Here is a 15,062-nt window from a genome sequence, read left to right on the forward strand (position 1 = left end):
AAAAGGACACCTATTATCCTGAATTTCTGGAAATTTTATGGTCTGAACATTTATCCTGATTTGACCTATCTGTAAAATGGAAATGGGTTGTGAGTTAACTAATGAAATAAGTGACTAGTTTTCTTCAGAGGGCCTTCTTATGCTCAAGGTTTATAGCTCTGTCAGCTGCACAGCACAGCATTAACTCAACACTCCACATGTATGAATGCTAAGTAGGTAAGAATTTAGATAATTTAGGAAAAGTTACTTTGAGTGACTTGAGAGTACAAAGAGCATCGCATGTTCATGCAGGTCTTTTTATTCATTTGTAATGCTCAAATGCTTACTGGATATCCATAGTGTAAGGTAATGTTTAACAAGTCTGATATGATTAGCTCTTGGGTGGCATCATAGCTTAGTACTTATGGTCCCCGGAACAAGATTTCCTGCGTTCAAATCCTGAAATCCGTAATCAGCCATTTACCAGTTGTGTGTTCTTTGTGAATAGTCTGGTCCCTCTGTACTTCAGTTTTCTCAACTTTAAAATGAAGAGAACAGTGCCTTTTTCTCAGAGTTCTTAGGAGGATTACATGTGTTAATATTTGTAAAGCATTTAGAATACCTTGCAATATATGGTGAGTGCTGTGTGTCTTTCTTGTGAAAAACAATGTGTAAAGATGGATACTTGGGTAGACAATAACTTTCCTTATAACACATAATTTTGAAAATGTAATTCACCAATATCTTCAATTTCTTTAGTGCCATGGAGGTGCCATGGCATGTTTCTGTGGTGGAATGATGTTAAATAGAAGCCAACTTGTTCTAACACAGTTTTGGAGGGATTAGAAGCTTTTAAGATTGTTTGAAATTATTTTTCCATCTCAGTTTGTATCTCTTAAGTCAAGGAGGAGCTTAGATGAGATGAAAACTCTGACTCTTAGAATATCTGGAGCAAAAATATGTCATAAGCGAGTCCAGAGAAAAGGAGCAAGAGAATTGAAACTACGTCTGACTTCTCAACAGGTAGACGTTGTACCAGAGGAAAAGGAGGGCTCAGTTTCAAAAATCTGAAGGAAAATTATGTTAACCTGGAATTCTACACCCAGTCCAACTTTTAACCTAGTATATAATAAGATAACGTTTTCAGGTAGTCAAAGACTAGAAAGTTTACCTGTCATACTTCTAAGTCTTACTGAAAGATGAACTAGAGCGCAATGAGGAGCAAACCAAGGAAGGACAACGTGGCAGCTAGGAAACAGTTTCCTCCCTCAGGAGTGTGATGGAGTACATTCCTGTGGTGACAGCTGCACAGTAGCCCATGAGAGCCATCGGTTCAGCTTGAGTGAGAGGACAGAGGGCCAGAAGAAAGGAAAAGAAGAAAAAGAGTTTAAAGAAATTTGATAATGTTCTTGACAGCCTGGCTGTATATGGCAAAAGGAAAAATAGTTAAGAAAACTTTGAAAAATGTGTTCAGTGCTCTCTTGGTTCAAGGGCAACACCATGTTTTTTTCTTTTCTATCACTGGTCTCTTGTTTATGTTATCAATGTCTATTTGTTACATTTATTGAAATAAAGCACCCCGCCCCTCCCTTGTGTGCACAGTGAGGTGAGTGAATGGTTCAGGGTCTCTCCCTCACTAGGCCTAGAATAGTTGCAGTGCCTCTTTTACAAGTTGACATGGGCCAACGTCAGTGTGAAGCAGCTGCAGCAGCCTATAGCCAGACAAGACTGCACAAAACTGGTGGGATGGTGAAGGTCCCATCAACAGGTTGGCATACTGCCTCTGTATATGAGGCAACTGCTTTATTGTGAAAGGCAGGGTCTGTCATCACAATGAACTGAGACTTTGTTTTAGATACATGGCTGCCTATATGCTATGCTGTACAGTGGATGCTTTACCTCATGCTACCTGTACATCTTCCATGTCCATACTGTGATCTTGTTAGCAACATGCATTACTTTTAAATTGTAGTTTGATTAAGTTTTCATTAAGCTAAAATATTTGGACTATGTGCATCAGTATATTTTGGCTTGAAATAATGATAAAGTAGCTCATCATAAATTGAAAGTGAATCATTACACCAAACAACATATCAATATGGGATGCACAAGTGGCATCCACATTGGAATGAACATCTTAGGTTCTACTGATGACTCATCCATTATCAGACAATCAGTAATACATAATCTACTTACAATCAGGAAGGCTCAGGAAAGATGGCAAGAGGTGCATGATCTGGGAACATTAACTAATGTTTTTCTTGTCATTTCCCCATAAGCTACTTTGCCAGGTGATAATAGCATCACCCAGAAACCAGCTTCAACTTTATAGTTCAAATTTCCAAGGTAAAATGATTTAATAATTCTTAAGAATTATACCAACTCTGACCTTCAGAAGGCTACTTTAAATATGAAAGAAAAGCTTCAGATGACTAGTTCATTACTCATTTTTTCCTGTTAAAGGATTTGCATTACTTCTACTTGGTGCAGCCTCATAATTAGTTTGGAATTATCTTTAAAGAATTGAGGAAACATTAATGTTTCAAATCCAAGTTAAAATGCATGAGAGATGTCTTCTCAGAGAAAGAACTCTGCTGTATTACCTGGGAGCCTCATTACTGGGAAACCTGATTGCTGACATAAATAATGACAATCTAATTTACTGAATGATTTTTCATTAACAAAAACAACAGTAATAAAAAACAGAGAAATAAACACCATATAGAAATTGGAAGCACATAAGGACAAACACACTATTAGCCTTGTCCAGCAGAAAATCAATAGCAGTGATATATTTAGGTCAGTGGTCTATTAGTTATCAAAGGATGGGGGCTAACATTTAGTCTTCATTTAACCAGGGACAGTATGAGTAAATAGCTCCATATATTTCTATATTTCATTTTAGTATCTGATTTTTTTTTATGAGGCAAGAGTTTTCCCACTCAAATGACAATTCTGCACATGTATAACATGCAGTGTTTTTCTGCCTTCTTAAAATAACCTTCTCAAATGCAATTAATGTGGCAGAGACCCAATTAGAGGCAAATGAAATGAAGTGAAGGTCAGAATCTACAGGACATAGGATAGATGGCTGATGAGATAATAGCAGAGATTTAGAGGGATGACATGGATTTGATGGGCATCAATTTAGAGTTTTCTCACTTAAAGAGAAAAAACTAGACATATGATAAATTGTAAGCTGTCTTTAACACTGACATCACCAACATGTACGTGATATACTATTAGTCTGGCTTTGCCATACTCTCACTTCAGTCGTAGCTCCATTAAGTTACATTTTTAGAATCAAGTGGTCACTGTTTTTATATATTAAGTCTAAGTAAAGAATAGTCTGAAACCTATGAGCTTGTCATCAATTGAAACTTCATTTTACATTTACCTGAAATCAGCCATGTAATGTTTTAATGCTCAACCAACTTATGTCCTCAAATCGTTACCATTAAATATTAAGAGTTCTCAAAAGTAGAGCAGTGATATTTTATGGTGTTTTATAGCAATTCACAAGTCTTTTTTGAATTAAAACATTACTGGAGTCAAAATGTTAGTGCTAGAAGTGATTTTAAAAATCCAAATCAATCTTCCAATTATTTCATATTTCATGATGTTAGAATTTTTGGGAGAAAATAGATGGCTGAATGATTTTTGCAATTATATTTTCTTGTTTCTATAATACACTGGTCTTTTTTGTTGTTGTTTTCAGTAGAGCTTTTTTATCCTCATTGCATTAGATACTGTTGACTTGTCATGCGGTGCCCAAGTACCTCTTTCTTCCTGACAAATATATCATGAATTTCCCAAACATTAGATCTTCAGAGAGCATCCTTTCTCAAGCTCATAAGTCACCCTTCTTGTCTAGTGCTGGTTACCATATCTTGACCAATGATTACAAAGGGTCTTGGAGCTTTTTAAGGAAAGATCTCCATATGGGATCAAGGCAGTATGCCCAGAGAAGTAAAAAAGTCCATTCACCTGATGATAACTGTGCTGTGGACCCAGAAAGCAATTGGTTTAAATTTGAGCAAGTAATGGTGGTCCATAGGGAAGAAACAAAGAAAAAGGTTTAAAGGAGTCTGCTAATGTTCTTGAAAGATTGGTTGTATTAAGGCAAACAACAGAAGAAAGAAAAGGCAATTAGAAAGTATTTGAAAAACTTATTCTGTGTTTAATGAGCTCAAGGACATCTCTTTTGAGTTGCTTCCTTCTTGGTTATATTGTGAACTTCTGTTAATCTGTTCACTGAAATAAACCTCTGTAACTCCTCACCTTTTCCAGCTGCTCCTTATACTTGTCTAAGAGGTGATTTGTCTTTTTGTTTGGGATATAGTCTGCCTGTGAAGTCAGGAGCAGGGGACCATCTTGGTAGTTTCCTCAAGCCTAAGTTAATGCAGAGAAGAGAGCAGAGGCAAGAGAATTGAAGGGAGGCCTAGGAGAATGCTGTGTCCACCCCTAGGTCTGCATTAGGTTTAGCATTTTGTGAGATAAACAGTCATATTTTCATTGATTCCCGTTTGAGCCAGGGCTATTTGTTACTTGCAGCTAAGGATTCATTCACTGAAAGCAAACCCTCCTTGAACTTTACAGACTATGGTAATATGCTATTTGAGTGGTAGAATTTAAGTCTTTAAGAGTCATTTAGGCAAAGGAGTCCATCTCCTTTATCCCTGTTTCTCAAAGTTGTTGGGCTAGTTGGAAATAGAGTTCCTCTCTCTGAGCCCCTCCTCTCAAACTAAATATACATGTTCTATGTCACATCTTCTCAGGCTTCAGTTCTTGGATGTCTTAACAACCTACCTTTACTCTCCAGGTGATTTCATGATTTGAAGTATCAACTATACACTAACAGTTTCTAAATTTATAGCTCCAGTCTGGAGTTCTCCCCTGAACTCCAGAATCCTCTCCTAGAATCAACTGATCTCTGGACATCTCCACTTGGGTTTCTAATAGGCAGCTCAAATTTAGGGACCCCAAAAACCAAACTCTGACTCCCTCACCCCTCCAGAAAACTTTGTTCTGCCGTAATCTTCTCATTTAATGCTTCATCTATCCTAGCTGTTCAAGCCAAAAACCTTTGAGCACCTTTGGCTGATATTTCCCTTACACCCCACATCTGGTCCATCAACCTATCCTGTTGGCTCCATCTTCAAGATATACTTATATCCAGATCCCTTCTAACAATACTGCTCTTGACTCTGGCTTGGACTCTTGTAAATGCATGTTGGCCCCATGTTCTCTCTGATCTGCTCTCTACTATCCTACCCTTCTCACTGCAGTCTAGCCTTGTAACATTCCTTGCTCTTCCTGGAACATGAAAGGGCAGGCAGGTGCCCTCTCCAGGGCATTTTCTACTCACTCTTCCCTTGGCCCATAGCTACCTTCCCTCATCTCCCCCAGAGCCACCCTTTTTTCTCCCTAACTTCCTGAGGCTTTCCCTGATTCTCTTTTTTAAATTATATCTTCTCTTCTGTGTCAATATGATTTTGTTTCTTAATACTTATCATTGTCTGGACACTATATATTTTACAGATATATCACTTTCATCTGTTTTATCCTCCAGAATATAAGCTCCATGAGGACAGGGATTTTGTCTTTTATGTTTATTACTGTTTCTCCATTCCACAGTTATAGGCACTCAATAATATGTGTTTAATTAATGACATAATCCCTGCTTCTAGGTGATAACTAACCTGATAAGTAGATACCTGATAAAATACTAAAATTTTAGTCTAAAAGCTATGCCTTAATATGCCAAAATATTCAATTTAAACCTGATTCTTTGAAGTAAATATTTTAACAAAAAGTGGTGATTTTAACAGTGCATTTTTCAGAAGTTGTGATAAAGGAGGCCTTACCTTGAGCTTCTATATTTGATAGCATTCAGTTTTAAGTAACAGAAACCCAATTCAAATTAAATAACAAAAAAGGTATTAGCTTACTTAATGGGATATCTAGGTATAGGGTTTGGATCAAGGTTTCCATATTTTGTTTCCCAGAACTTTCCTGTCTCAATCCTCCCTCATACACTGACTTTTTATTAGGCTGGTAAAAATGTCTCTAATCATTATTAAATCCACTAAATCCATGTATGGCAGGAAAAGAGAGGAGAGGTTGTTCTAGAAAATTTCTTACAAGCGTCAGAAAGAATTTTTCTAGCAGCTCCAGAAGACCATTCTTCAGGTATCCCTTGTTCATTTTAATTTGCATACCCAATCTTAAATAAATTATTGGCAAGAGGTTTGTAGCTATTTAGCCCACTCCAAGAGTTGGGAGGAGAGGAGGCTTCCTGGGAAAAGGGGAGGGCTGAAGAGCTCCACGTAACTTTGGTTCTAAGAGAAAGGAGGACTTGGGGAGGTAACCAAGTATCAGATGTATTTTTTATATCTTATGGACCAATTATTTCCATTGAAAGATGAAACAAGTTTTTTCATTTTCAAGATAATAGCTATGAAGTGTTTACATCTTATGACTGGCTCTGAAATTCATTTAAATTAATGCTGCCTATGTGGGTGAAGGCTTTAACTGTTTTGTCTCTAAATGAACTCAATGTAACCTGGAGGGAAAAACAAAAACTTAATTTTTATTTTTTCAAATGCTTTGAAATACATAGCTATTATTATATGAAGTGTGAAATGAATTAATTAGTTCTTAAAATTATACTTGCATTATTATATATGCTATTAATGTGTTTTAGTTTTATTATGATAATTGTTAAGGTTGTAAACATATAATGATAACAACAAAAATGATTTGTTAAGGTTGTAAAATGAAAATGAAATAAATGTAAATCTTCTTATCCTTAAAATTCCTTTTAAAAATATATTGAAAATATGTATTAGGATCAGTTTAAGGACAATTGAAATAAAATATCATAAATCTGTTTACGCATGTTAAAATCTAGGACATAAAAAGAATTCTTTGAGAATTTTAGTGCACATGATTTGGGTTCTCATTGTAAATGCAAAACCAGATCCAAATTTCATGGAAATATCCCAGGCATATATAAACCAGTTGAAATCCCACAGACTTCCATTTAGCATTATTTGATTATGTCTGTACATGAATTTGACAAGGTGTTTTCCTCTTGGTTTCACACAGCAAGCCCTAGAAAATTGGTCTGTGGGGAACTCTTCCTGACCACACTGTCTATGACTAAAACTGTGACAAGACCATCACCACCCCAAGCTTTCAGGTCATCAGAAGTAATTGTGAGACGCCCAGGCTGGAAGAGGACAGAAGGCTGTCAAAATAGAGCAGAAGCACTCTCTCTGGGCTCTCTCAGGAAGAGGGATTTGCATACCTCCAGAAACCTATATTCAGCTCATTTGTGAGCTAGCCTTCTCCATGCTATTAGATTTCTCTGCTAAGAATCAAGACTTTACAGAGAGGAAGGAGGGATCAGCTATCTTCAGTCCAACAAAAGATTCCTTTGTGGGATTTTTCTCTATAAAATTTGAAAAAGAACCTTGCCTTTTTACTTTTTGTTGCAGTTCTGAAATAGTTGATGGACTAGTGACAAGGATTCTGCCATTCAACATAACAAGAGCAATTTGTAGCTTAAAACCAAGTCTTGAGACAGGCCCGGTGAATCTAAACTCTCTGGCTTATTATCTGAAAAAAGAGGAAGACCTGCTCTCTGAATAGAACACTCCTAAACTCGTGTCTTTACATTAAAAGGATCATTGTTTTGGAAAAACCTAAGAAAATAGATTTCATTTGCCCGATTAAGGTTCACTGTTGTGTTTCCTAAGAATTCTCATTGAGAGGTTTTCAAATTCGTGAACTTAAATTTTTGAAGAAAACCATCTCCTTATCTTGTGGTATATGGAGTTGTTCACATGTGTGATTCAATAGGCACTCTGCAATGTTCTGTTGGAGGAAGTGACTGGATTAGTTCTTATGAACAGGTCGAATAGTTTGAGGTAATTCCAATAAGTTAAGTCAGCTGATGTAAGAAGTTGTCTTCCTGCTACTCTTCTGGAGAACCTTGGCCTGTGGCGCCATAGGTTTATATGAACATTAGGAAATTACTTTCCGAGTAAGTAGAGGATCTTTGTAGGAAAGAATGCAAGGAAAATTCTTTCCTAATTAGGCCAGGGTTTATCTTCCCAAAGGATGATCAAACACTGCATGTTCTGCTTTTTGAAAGCAAATTGAAAAGGATACATAAATACCTTAAAGATGGATAAATTGATGGCATAATCATATTTTAAGGTTTGCCAATTCTTGACTCTACTGACCCTTTCAATCCTTTGTGTTGGCTAGAAACATATTTTGATACTCATTAATTGCAAAAAGACTGATATTTTAGGATATTTAGAGACAAAGCAATTAAGAGTCTTAGAAGCCTTGTAGTTCCTATTCAACGTAATGTCCCCTCCACCCAATAACAAAGATATTTTCAATAAGCTTCTAGCTTTCCTTATACCTGATTTGGGTCCCAGAGCTAGCATTGATTTTGTGAATTAGAAGGCAAATAGTATAAGCATTTTGTCCATACCCTGAAGCCAGAACCCTGGGAGGAATATTGAGATACTTGTAAAGCAAAATATGGAAAATATTCCCTATAGCAAGGTTGTGGCTCGATAAGGAAACCTACTTATAGCTTCCATTTGACTTATTTGAAGTATAAAAAGAAAAGTTATTTATAAATATGTTTATATTAAGCTGTGTCTCAAAAAAACCCAAGCCACTAGGATTCCTATAGGAAAGATAATTTAAGTAGGTGATATGCATATGGTACTCAATTTTTCCCATTTTTAAACAGTACCCTTGGCCTGCTTTACCTAAGAGCAGTGATAATAATCTATTTCATTGGTTCCTGGGATAAGAAAAAAAAGGTAAATAAAATTACAAAAGACAATAAAATCAGAGGAAAAAGATTAAAAGAACAAGAAAAAATTAGGGTAATTAATTAAACATGAAGTGAAAAACTATTAGAATAATATAATTTAATAAACCAGACTTTGACAAAGGCAGACAGATAAGCACTAGGGTATGAAGGCAGAGAAAATTCCTTGAGGTCCTCATTATGTCCTTGACAGTTCAATAAATGTTTACTCAAGGAAAGAATTATATTATAGGTTAAAATCCAAATGGGTTAAAAGGGAAATAGTAAATATAGTGTCATTATTGAAATGTGTCTCAAACCTTTTTTATTATCATCCTCAGCCATTTTAGACTTTTTTTTCTGTTTGTCCCCACTCCTCATGAAGTTTTAATTTATTTTGTTTTTTATTAAGGTATCATTGATATACAATCTTATGAAGGTTTCACATGAGCAGCATGGTGGTTACTACATTCATCCATATTATCAAGTCCCCCCCACAACTCCACTGTAGTCGCTGTTCATCAGCATAGTAAGATACTATAGAGTCATTACTTGTCTTCTCTGTGCTATACTGCCTTCCCCGTGACTCCCCTACATTATGTGTGCTAATCATAATGCCCCTTGATCCCCTTCTCCCTCCCTACACCCTTCCCTTTGGTAACTGCTAGACCTTTCTTGGAGTTCGTGAGTCTGCTGCTGTTTTGTTTCAGTTTTGCTTTGTTGTTATACTCCACAATGCCCACTCCTCATGAAGTGTTAAAATCACTGATATACTGTAAATCTGTTTATGTTTTGTGACTCTTTGTAAGGCTAGGCACCACTGTAATAGTTAAGGTTTTTTTGTCCCCCAAAACCAATTTTTGCTTCCTTGGGGAAGATATTGATTCCATTAAAAGTGCATGGTTTATGGAAAGCAGTGTTTTATAGTGAACATGGCTTGAAAATTTGATTAGGCCTGAATCTGCTTCTGCACATTTGGGGAAGCTTCTCAACCTCTGAATCTCAGGATAATAATATCTACTTTGTAAGCTTATTGTCAACGTGAATATGTCTGACTCTGTTTGGCATACATACTGACATTTCATAAATCATAGCTCTCACACACAGTGGTGTTTTCAACAGAGTGGTAAAATGTTTAGCAGATATGCCAACCAATAGTCCTTTCTAATGGATGACACTTCTCTGAGAAGACCACTGAAGCATTCATTTTAAAACCAAGACCTGAAAAACAAACTAAAACCTTTGTCTTCCTGTCTTTTGCCTTAAGCTCTGACCAGTCTAAATTGATGCAGGATATAAGCCCAAAGTGAAATATCTGCAAAACCCTTCCTTTAAATGATACAGTGGAGCCAGATGTGTAGAACAGATTATGGCTGAGTGATTGCAGCTGAATTTGATTGAAGGGTTCCACTTACCAGTACACATAGCAAATGTAGCCCTCAAGACACCCTCCTGCCCCGTGGACCAAACTGGAAAATCATTATGTGTAAGATCTTTTTTAAGTCTTAAGACTTAGAGACATTGGTTCATGTACAGTTCAAATGTTGGGTTGAATTTCTAGGTGCTTTGATGTTCTGGTTTTTCAGCATGATTGATAATTTTGAAAACAAATTAGAAATGAAAGCAGTTGACTTACTTAGTGAACACAGAAATTAACCTATTGGACTTTTTTCTTGTGGATTAAATTAAAAACGTTCTGAGAGCAAATAATTGAGTTGTAGGCAAAGATTTAATTTTACCCAGATGTTTGGTTAAGAAGCACCTTCAGCTGATAAACTTCACATACTGGCAAGTAATATAAATATTGAATTCAATAATTTAGGAAAGCTTGGGCTTTAAGTCAGGAAAGGGTATTTCAATGATATTTTCTCTAATAAAAAATTCAAAACATTCATGATTAATTTTCCATTCTCACATAGATAGCCACAACATCTCTTATGATGTGATAAAGGGTGAAAATTGTGAGTGAAATATGAGATGGAAACCACTGATGATAGGATAGACATGTACCATTCTGATTCTTTCATGTGTTTGTGTGTGTTTTCTATAGATTTGTTTGTGAAATTACTGTATGATGAATATTGTATAGGAAAGCCCCTTAGTCATACATATCGCAGAAAACTATCTTTACCACTAGGGATCAAATTAGGCCAAAGTCTCGTTAAGAATAATGTAATAGGTGAAAGATCTCAAATGAGTTTTCCTTCTTGTTCCAAAGTATTATTCACTCCAGGGCTTCCATGAACCAATTATGAAGTGAATTTTAATAATAGTTGACTGAGTTTGCATTGCGTGGCAAGTACCAGTAAAGATTTTTATATAGGCATATAATTCCTTGAGTGATTTTAAAAATATGTCATAGGTTATAGATACATGGCTGAATACAGAAAATTCTGAATAGTTAAAGTGCATGAGTATTGGTCTCAGATATAGAGACATTGCAGAGGTGGCGAGAGCTTGTTAAAACATTTTCATTGGTATAAACAACAACCTGTGTCTCTTTCTCGCCCACAGTATGCTAAGTATAAGCATGAGCTATTGCTGTCTTTCTTGAAGCAAAATTTGTTTTTGGCAAGTGTCAATTTCTATAGTTTCCACTTTCTGAAATAAAACATTTTGAATCCTACAGAGCTTTCATCTTTTCTGTCCAGAGTCTGTATGTATCCCTTAAGTCTGTTGATATCTATGTATTCTGAAAAGCATAGAAAAAGGTTCATTTGTTTTAACATCATAGGGTGAAGAATTGTCTCCACTGTTCCAAATGGTAGGCTTCCATTCACAAGAATCATGACAAGAAGACATGTACCTTGACTTCTAGAGAAAATGGATAATCTTCCTTGGACATCAAAGGTACAAAGATAAACTGGCAAAAAAAATCTGTTTTCTCTTTATTCACTTGAATAGAAAACATGCTTTTTTCAGAATGGCAATGAGAAACTCTTCCTGCATGCTAGGAGTTTCTGAAATCAAGTTGCCATTACAGGGGTAGTGTGAAAAATCTAGCAGTTTGACATTCGGTAGACTGACCAGTAAGATAATCTAAAATCAGGATTTGTATCTTGAATTTTCTTCTGGGCTGTCTCTCCAGAAATGCTCAGAGCTTCATTTGTACCTTTTAAATAGTAAATTTTAAATAACTATGTTAATTGTGAAAGAGGATCAAGATCTGGGTAACAATGATTCCTTGGCTCTAACTAGGTTGGCAGTAAACGGAAAACAGATGTTCTTGGGGTGGAAGAGGAGGCTACTGATTACTATTCATAAGCATATGGCATATGATCAGTTTGTAGACTACTTTTTCAATATTGCATGTGATGTTGTAAATCCAGATTCCCAAACAAGAATGGGGAATAGAGTAACAGAGAGGGGATAGATTTTTATGATAAGATTTTCCAAGCGGGTATCTCAAAATTTAAGAAAAGTGTAAATTGGCACATATACTTGAATGGAGGCACTAGTTCCATTTTAGTGGGTAGTATAGGTTGATGACCTTAGATCTAGAATAAATATGAAAGTATGGAGAATGGTCCCTTTCCCCTGGTGTCCTGGCTTTTGTCACCTGGAGACTTCAGGTTGTGCATTGCAAATTCTCTGGGCTTATTTTTTATTGAAACTGGGAACCACAGAGGCAGGAAGTCCAGCTATTTAAGGACACTGTGACAACAATGAAGCCCTGGGAAACAGCCAGTTTCCTACACTGAATTGGGTGGCTGTGGTTCTGGGTTGGGCACAGCAGACAAAGGTAGCTGTTATCTGGTGAGCTGGGATGGGATACCCTGAGAGGCCAGAGGAAACAACATACGGACACAGGAAAACACAACTCAAAACAAAATAAAATGAGGAAATGATAGCTTCTAATAGAAAAACAAGATGTGTGCTCTTGATCCAAGCCAAGTGGCTTTGGGGGCATTGGCTTCCCCAAATAAACAACGACATCTTTTAACTTCATCTTGAATACTAGTTGTTGATAAATCAGTACCTAGTAGATCCATAGCAAGGAGAAATGATGGTCTGGTGGCTTTTTACTGTGTGCCTTTTGACAATCTTAGAGAGGTTCATTTCTGGAGTTTTTGATGAGATTCAGGTCTATTGATAGAAGAAGTAAAGTAGTAGCAAATGTATTTATTGCTCAGTGAGGGTAGGCAGCTGATCCATGGATTAGAGCATCAGTCTAGGGGTCACAAATTTGGGTTTAAATTTCATTTCTTACATAACCTTGCAGCAGGCTTGGAGTGACCAAAGGACTGTGACCGTGGTCATCACCGTTCATCACCGTCCTCACTGCTGCCCCAAGAGCTGAAAACCGAGGTTTGCCAGTCTCTGCTCTAGCACTTGAAACATATCACCTACTCATTCTTGCAAATGCTTTATGTGGCAGTTGTTGGTATTATAACCTGCATTATATAAATGAGTAAATTGACACCCAGAGTGATTAATTAACTTGCCTGACTTCGCTTAGCCTCTAAGTAGTGGAGCCCACATTTGCTCGCCTGACTTCACAAGTCCATGGTCTTACTCACTGTGCTGGACTGTCACACTCTTGCTCTCTCTGAGCTTCAGTTCATTCATCTCTTAAACTAGGACACTGAGATAGACAATTTCAAAGAAGCTTCTTTCAACTCCTATTCTAACTTTTAATTAAATTCTTCCAGCTTTCCCCACAACTAGCCCACAACAGCCCATAGGACATCTCAAACCTTGGAAATGACCATGGTTATTCCTCCCTCCTCCCTATTCATTTTACAGAAGACATTTTTATTTCTTTGATATTCTTTTTATTGTCCAATTACACAGGCTCATTGTAATTCATGTGAACACCTCTCTACCTCCAAGGAGGTCACACTGAGATTAGAAGATTTTAGAAGATTTAAATAGTGTTAGGGCAGATCCTGGGAGCCACTTGGATTCCTTAAAGACTGTGAAAGCTAATGTGCTAACCCAGCAAGTCCTCCAGAGGTTTAGGGCCTGGGAGGGACAAACCAGGGACATGCATGTGGCCTGTGGTTGCCTCATTTGCAGCCAGAAGCTGGAGCAGTGATTCATGATCATTGTAATGAGACTAATACATTGAAAGAGCAGGTAATTCAGGTACAATGCACTGAAGGCAAGCGAAGAATTATATGTTAAAGTAGTAAATTTAGATATCAGATAAATTTACTCAGAAAAATCTAGACCTGTTACAGTTCTACAGTTTTACAAGTTTAGATTAGCTGCCTTCACAGCACAAATTTCCTGAACATCAGTTTGACTCAATAATATCATTTTTACTGTGTAGGCTTTACTTGGGGAGTCTGGTCAGTGTCATTTGCATAGTTAATATGTGGTTATGCTAAGAAATGATGGCTTGGGAAATCTCTTATGTGCATTTCAAATTACCAACTGTCCTTAAAACATATGGTGCTATGCAATTTTCTGATATTAGAACTGAAAAATACAGATGTGATAGCCTATAAAATTTGCCCAGGAATAATGAACACAAATAATTGTAAAATATGGCTTCTTAATTATTACAGCAGACTCTAAATTGGAGATTGATTTCACCAGTGACTTCTAATGGTCTTTACTAATCATATCAGATTATCTGAGAAGTGGTGCGAGAGACTCGAGTTTGTAATGCACAATGCTATCTGATAGAAAGTTCTATGATGATATAAATGTGCTATATCCCCTAGGCACATGTAACTATTGAGCACTTGATTTGTAGTTAGGGTGACTAGGACCTAAATTTAAATTTTTATTTAGTTTTAATAAATTTAAATTTACATAGCCTTACTTAACTTGCCTTCTGGCTGCCGTATTGTACAGCACAAAGCTAGAAAGATGGTCATTCTAAATCTATTTCTGAACTATGCGTTGCCTTCAAGTTGAGATGGGAATTCATTATTTTATGCAGAGATTATTCCATGGATAATATGAATAATTATCCTTCAAACAAACAAACAAACAAAAATGGAGCAGAAAACCTTTTTATGTCCAAGACTTAATTTACTCATGCCAATAGAGTGAAGTCTATTTATTTACCTTCAAGTTGGTTTTGGAAAGTCCATCTGTTCTCTGGATAAAAGCATGTGGTTAAAATAGTTGGTTGACAGTACTTTTCATATTTCATCTGCTTGTGTTATGTGGAACTCAGAACTTTAAAAAAATTACAACTTATTTCAGAAAAGGTATAATATTCTTGAAAATACTTAGAAAATCTAGAGAATAGCTCATATTTATTGAACTCTTAACATTTTCTTAA

Source organism: Manis pentadactyla, chromosome 6, assembly GCF_030020395.1.
Source record: "Manis pentadactyla isolate mManPen7 chromosome 6, mManPen7.hap1, whole genome shotgun sequence".
NCBI lineage: Eukaryota > Metazoa > Chordata > Mammalia > Pholidota > Manidae > Manis > Manis pentadactyla.